We start from the raw sequence: 6,777 nt of genomic DNA, 5'->3' as shown, positions 1-6,777 counted from the left end.
GGTGGGGGGGGGGAGGAGGGTCCAACCCTGAGGTTGAGGGGCTTCGAACGTGGAAGTGAGGGAGATGGCCGGCCGCCATCTTGTCGGGGGAGGGGGGCCAAATGGCTCCTGCCACACCCCCCCCCCCCCTGTTTCTTGTGCTCCGACCAGGTCAGCTGGCGACGTTAGAACATGGCATCAGCAAAAAGATTTTGGTGGGGAGTGCGAGGTTGTTGCCCCCCCCCGGAACCTGGGCTGGATCAGGAGCGCTGTGGGTGGCTGTCCAGGGGGTGGGAGGAGGGGGTAGAGAGAGAGAGACATTTGGGTTTGGTGGGGTTACGGGGATGGGCAGGGGGGAGTGGGCACAGGTCGGGCGTTTTGTTTCAGAGGGTTGCTGCAGCCTCGATGGGCCGAATGGCCTCCTTCTGCACTCTGGGGATTCTATGGGATCAAACTTTGCCCAATCGCTCTCCAGCCCACCGCCTGCAAAACGAAACAAATTGCTTACCATCAGGCCATTCAGCCCTTGAATTAACTTGTAGCTGATCCGGTGTCTCCACTCCCACAAACCCGTATGTGTTCCGTAGGGGAGGGGGAACTCAGATCTGAGATCTGCAATTGGCTGCCAGCACCCACCGCTTTACGGCTGAGAGAGCCCCAGGCCCGCCCCCCCCCCCCCCCGTGTGAACAAGTGCCACGAGATAGCGCCTGGCTCCCATCTTCTGCTGCTTTAATTCTGCAACAGCTAGCCTGAAGCTCTCTGAGGGCAGCTCACGTGCACTCATGTGTAGCTTGAAACAATGCCCCCCCCCCGCCCCCTCCGAGGCTGAGGGTGGGACCGCTCGCCCACCTGGGGGTGGCGCAAACCACTCCCCGATCCCGAAGCCCCTGTCTCTTCCCCTCGCTTCTCCCTTAGCAAAGCAGGGGCTGACCCTTGCGCCTCTCGCCGCGGGTGGGGGGTCGATCCTTTGCCTATAAAAGGGGCCTGGCCTGTCAGCCCCGACGCACGTTTTTCAAAAATAAAAAACGCGCGCCTTCGTAAGCGTCCACACAGTTCACGCCGTCTGCTTATTCCCGCCAAAGGGCTTCGGAGGGGGCCCAGAGCCGTCGCGATCGAGCCCGTGGCGAAATCTCTTTCTTAAAATGAAAGAAAAAATGTTCTTCAGTAGTTGCGAAGGGATGTCCTGGGGCCGTGGGAGGCGCTATATAAATGCAAGTCCGTGGCGTTTCGGAGGGCGCTCGGGCCGTTCTTGAGCACCGCACGTCAAGTCCTTACAAAAAGAGGGCGGGGGGGGGGGCCGACAAGGCAGTCAGAGTGGAGGGCGCTGTCTGGCACTGAACTGTGCCCACAGAGGTAGGCGGTACATCCGCCCCCCCCCCCCCCACCCCCCTCCCTCCTCACCGCCACCCTACCCTCCCCACCCCCCGCCACCCATTCCCTCTTTCCAGGCCACTGCAGTCCTAGTACGTCAAGAGCTCGGCTTCCCGCCAGTCTTCGGAGAGGTAGTCTGCCATCTCGATCTGCTGCTTGCCGATGAGAGGGGCGCCGGTGGTCCTCAGCATGGAACACTGGGCTCGTGCTGCTGCACCACTTGGTTCCACTGCTTCAGCTGGTCCCGGAGGCTCTGGACCTCCTTCTTCAGCGAGGCGTTCTCCCGTTCCAGCAGCTCATACTCCTGGAGGGGGCGGAGACAAAACAAAGACAAGTCAACGGGGCGGCCCGTCACCGGGAGGGACATCGTTCACTCCGAAAGGACAACCCAAACCCCCCCCCCCAACGACGGGTCACTCCTGTCCATGGGCCGCCTCTGCCTATTTAAACCGTAGGGTTCCCACAGAACGAGGACGGGATAAAAAAGGGATGTGAGTCCCTTCCCTAACTGCGCTGTGGGTGTACCTACACCACGCGGACTTCAGCTGTCCAAGGCAGCGGCACGCCACCATCCTCTCAAGGGAGCAATTAGGGACGGGCAACAAATGCTGGGCTGGGCCGAGCCAGCGACGGCCACGCCCCGGGACTGAATCACGATAAAAGCGTTTTGCCTTGCGCGCCCCGGAATAGATCCACCAATTCTCAAAGTGAACTCCAATTTTGCTCCCTTTGAAATTTGGCATTCTTGTGTTTGTCCGGGTGAGTGTCAGGTGGAAAGCTTTGGCTTGTAATGCAGAAAGGTGCCCAGCAGCGCGGGTTCAATTCCCCGCACCGGCCTCCCCGAACAGGCGCCGGAATGTGGCGACGAGGGGCTTTTCACAGTACCTTCATTTGAGGCCTACTTGTGACAAGAAGCGATTATTATTAATGGTCTGTGTTACTTCAGCTGGCCCATGGAATTGGATTCCCCGGAGCCCGCACAGGGCGCCCGCCGCCCGATCCTTTCGGCCACCAGGTGGGAGTAGGCCTGACTGGGCAGCTCTCTCAGAAAGAGCTGGCACCAGCGACGGCGGGGGTGGGTGGGGAGAGAACTGGGAGATTCCGCTGGAGGGCCCAGTCGAAGTAGGCCCGGCGCAGGTAGAGACCAGCAGCAAGGGGAGCCCGGGGTTCGAAGCCGCCACCTGGCGATCGTACCTGGTGTAAACTGTCCGCCCGCTGCGTCTGTTTCTGCCGACTCTTCTGGGCTGCGATCCGGTTCTTCTCCCTGCGCCGGAGTTTCTTATCGTCGCCCTCGTAATCCTGCAACGGGGGCGGGGGAGGAGAAAGGGGTCAGCGGACATCGGGATGTGGGCAATGGTCACCCCCCCTCCCCAGACACATACCTCGCGTGGCCAAAGTGCTTCCTTTTCTCAGTCAGCAGGTTCAGGGAGTTCAGGTGAGACCACCCCGCCCGGCCCCCCCCCCCCCCCCCCCCCCCCCCACCCCGCACTGCTCCTCCCGCCAAGGAACTTGCATTTAAGTAGCACCCTCCCGACTCCCCGAAGCACTCCGCACATCGCTGCCTTGCGGCGCCAGGGACCCGGGTTCGATTCCCGGCCTCGGGTCACTGTCTGTGTGGAGTCTGCACGTTCTCCCCCCCCCCCCCCCCGTGTCTGCGTGGGTTTCCTCCGGCGCTCCGGTTTCCTCCCGCAGTCCAAAGATGTGCAGGTTCAGTGGGGTTACGGGAGGATAGGGTGTGGGGGAGTGGGCCTAGGGAGGGTGCTCTGTTGGAGGGTCGGTACAGACTCAATGGGCCGAACGGGCTCCTTCTGCACTGTAGGGATTCGATGTTCTTTACATCACCTGGGTTATGATGTCAGCAGAGGGACACATGTTCGCAGTCGGACACAGAACACCCGTGCTAAAAATGGTGGTTTTAACATCCACCTGAGTGAGCAGTCTGGGCATCAAAGATCTCATCAAAGCCTAGCACCTCAGATGTGGCGCTCTCTCAGTACCGACCTTCCAACAGTGCGTGTCTCGTCAACACTAACCCTCTGACAGTGCGGCACTCCCTCAGTACTGACCCTCTGACAGTGCAGCTCTCCATCAATACTGACCCTCTGACAGTGCAGCGCTCCCTCAGTACTGACCCTCTGACAGTGCAGCACTCCCTCAGTACTGACCCTCTGACAGTGCAGCACTCCCTCAGTACTGACCCTCCAACAGTGCAGCACTCACTCAGTACTGACCCTCTGACAGTGCGGCACTCCCTCAGTACTGACCCTCCAACAGTGCAGCACTCACTCAGTACTGACCCTCTGACAGTGCGGCACTCCCTCAGTACTGACCCTCTGACAGTGCAGCACTCCCTCAGTACTGACCCTCTGACAGTGCAGAACTCCCTCAGTACTGACCCTCTGACAGTGCAGCACTCCCTCAGTACTGACCCTCTGACAGTGCAGCGCTCCCTCAGTACTGACTCTGACAGTGCATCACACCCTCAGTACTGACCCTCTGACAGTGCAACACTCCCTCAGTACTGACCCTCTGACAGTGCAGCGCTCCCTCAGTACTGACCCTCTGACAGTGCAGCACTCCCTCAGCACTGACCCTCTGACAGTGTAGCACTCCCTCAGTACTGACCCCCTGACAGTGCGGCGCTCCCTCAGTACTGCCCCTTTGACAGTGCAGCACTCCCTCAGTACTGACCCTCTGACCGTGCAGCACTCCCTCAGTACTGACCGTCTGATAATGCAGCGCACCCTCAGTACTGACCCTCTGACAGAGTGGCACTCCCTCAGTACTGACCCTCTGACAGTGCAGTACTCCCTCAGTACTGACCCTCTGACAGTGCAGCACCCCCTCAGTACTGACCTCTGACAGTGCGGCGCTCCCTCAGTACTGACCCTCTGACAGTGCGGCGCTCCCTCAGTACTGACCCTCCGACAGTGCAGCGCTCCCTCAGTACTGACCCTCTGACAGTGCGGCGCTCCCTCAGTACTGACCCTCCGACAGTGCAGTACTCCCTCAGTACTGACCCTCTGACAGTGCGGCGCTCCCTCAGTACTGACCCTCCGACAGTGCAGCGCTCCCTCAGTACTGACCCTCTGACAGTGCAGCGCTCCCTCAGTACTGACCCTCTGACAGTGCAGCACTCCCTCAGTACTGACCCTCCGACAGTGCAGCGCTCCCTCAGTACTGACCCTCTGACAGTGCAGCACTCCCTCAGTACTGACCCTCTGACAGTGCAGCGCTCCCTCAGTACTGACCCTCTGACAGTGCAGCGCTCCCTCAGTACTGACCCTCTGACAGTGCGGCGCTCCCTCAGTACTGGGAGTGTCACTCCGGATTGTGGGCTCAAACGGAGGGGGGGTTGAACCTGCAAGCCTCTGCCGAGTGCAGTGAGTAGGTGACTCCTTGAGCCACTCACACACACACACACACACACACACAAACAGCCCCATTCACCAATCCCCCCTCCCACCCCGTACCCCCAGATCAGCAGACAGACAGAGAAAGCACGGAGAGCGAGCGAGAGAGTTACCTTTTCGGAATTTTGGCTCGAATCGTCCGTCTCAAATTCGGGGGAATAGTCCATGTAAGTGGCAGTGTCGTCCATGCTGCCGGGCGAGGGAGTGTGCAGAAACTTCATAAAACCTGCGACCTTGGAGTGGGCACACACACACTCGCCCGCGCGCGCGCGCCCACACCGTGTAAGGTGGCAGAGTGGGGCACAGTCTCCCTTCGCAAGGAAGGTGACAGCTGTGGCGGTTCCTGCTCTGTCTGTGTGTGTGTGTGTGCGTGCGCGTGTGAGAAACCAGTCCCACAGCAGCCCAGGGCTTCCCTTTATAGGAATGTGGCTTCAGTTTCACTTTATTGTAAGCCGTGCCCTCAGACACTGAGAGGAAAAGATTGGATAGGTTCGGTGCCGAGAAGTCACATGACTGGGAAAGTCCCACTCCTCTCTCGCTCCCCAGAGCTGTGCTTTTTGAATTTAAAAAAAAAAACCTTCTCTTGCACGGTCTGGCAATCCCACCAACACGTTCTGCTCAAAATTAGTGGTGGTCAAAAGAAAAACCCTTTTATTTTCAGCTGTTGTGCAATATTCATGGTCAAATCCTGGAAATCAGACCCAGCCTTTCATTATTTTTTTTAAATCCATGTTAACGGTGTTTTAAACCTGTTGGCTTGAGCAGGAGAAACCCATGGGGGAACTGTTGTCCCCCCGCCCCCCCTTCGTACAACGGTTTAAATCTTGATAGCCTCCTTCCCAAGGATCTTTTAGTTAAATTCATCTCCAGGATGCGGGGTTCAGTGGTGAGGCCCAGCATTTGTTGCCCATTCCCTAGTCGCCCCTTCAGAAGGTGGTGGGTGAGCCGCCATCCTGAACCCGCTTCAGTCCCGCGTGGTGGGGCAGGTGAGGCTCGATCAATTACCACGCGGCGAGAGTAGAGCGCAGTCGAGAGACGTGGGGCCTCCCGCAGCTGCTGCCGAAGTGGCTGCAGCTCGGTGAGCACACACATTGATACTCCGCCTACTGGGCGGAGCCAGCAGGCAGGGATCTACCCCCGTACCTGTAGTACAGGGGCCTTACCGTAATACCCTCGTATGCAGTATCATAGATTATCATAGAATTTACAGTGCCGAAGGAGGCCATTCGGCCCATCGAGTCTGCACCGGCTCTTGGAAAGACCACCCTACCCAAGGTCAACACCTTCACCCTATCCCCATAACCCAGTAACCCCACCCAACACTAAGGGCAATATACAATACAATATATACAATACAAGTATATACAATACAACAGTGGTGACTACCACAGTAGGTACACCCGCTGTGCTGTTAGGGAGGGAGTGCCAGGATTTTGACCCCCAGCCACAGTGGCTGATATATTTTCCAAGTCGGGACGGTGAGTGACCTGGAGGGGAACCTCCAGGTGGTGGGGTTCCCAGGTATCTGCTGCTCTTGTCCTTCTAGATGGGAGCGGTCGTGGGTTTGGAAGGTGCTGTCTGAGGAACCTTGGCGAGTTACTGCGGCGCATCTTGCAGGCGGCGCACACGGCTGCCGCTGTGCGTCGGGGGCGGAGGGTTGGAAACCACTGAACGATGATGGCTCGCGGCCCTTTCGTTTTGGTCGGTGGGCCTCTTTCCAAGCGGACTACTGATCGTGCCTCCCTCCCACCAGCAGGGGGCAACCTGGGGGCCAGATGCGGCCCATCTGGGTTCTGAGTGTGGCCTCACGAGACATTTTGTTGACCCTTGCCCCACGCGCGGGGTTCGCCACATTCCGCTGATTTCCGTCCCTGCCGTTTTTCTTCCTCCCGGTTTGACTGAAGTGGTTCGCCCGTCAAGCGAGGGTAAGTGAGGTGGGTGCCGATCCCTCACAACATTGAGGGCCGTGCGCTCCCTCTGCGCCCAAATTGTAAATATTTATTTTGTTTTTAC

The 6,777-nt window shown here is 58.6% G+C and overlaps 1 pseudogene; it reads right to left on the bottom strand.

Annotated features, from left to right (window-relative positions):
• Positions 1-1,414: 1,414 nt before the first annotated feature.
• On the bottom strand, positions 1,415-5,205 carry LOC140400102 (basic leucine zipper transcriptional factor ATF-like; annotated as a pseudogene).
• Positions 5,206-6,777: the final 1,572 nt, after the last annotated feature.

This window comes from Scyliorhinus torazame, chromosome 24, assembly GCF_047496885.1.
Source record: "Scyliorhinus torazame isolate Kashiwa2021f chromosome 24, sScyTor2.1, whole genome shotgun sequence".
Lineage (NCBI taxonomy): Eukaryota > Metazoa > Chordata > Chondrichthyes > Carcharhiniformes > Scyliorhinidae > Scyliorhinus > Scyliorhinus torazame.
This window is presented reverse-complemented; position numbering and strand designations above follow the sequence as displayed.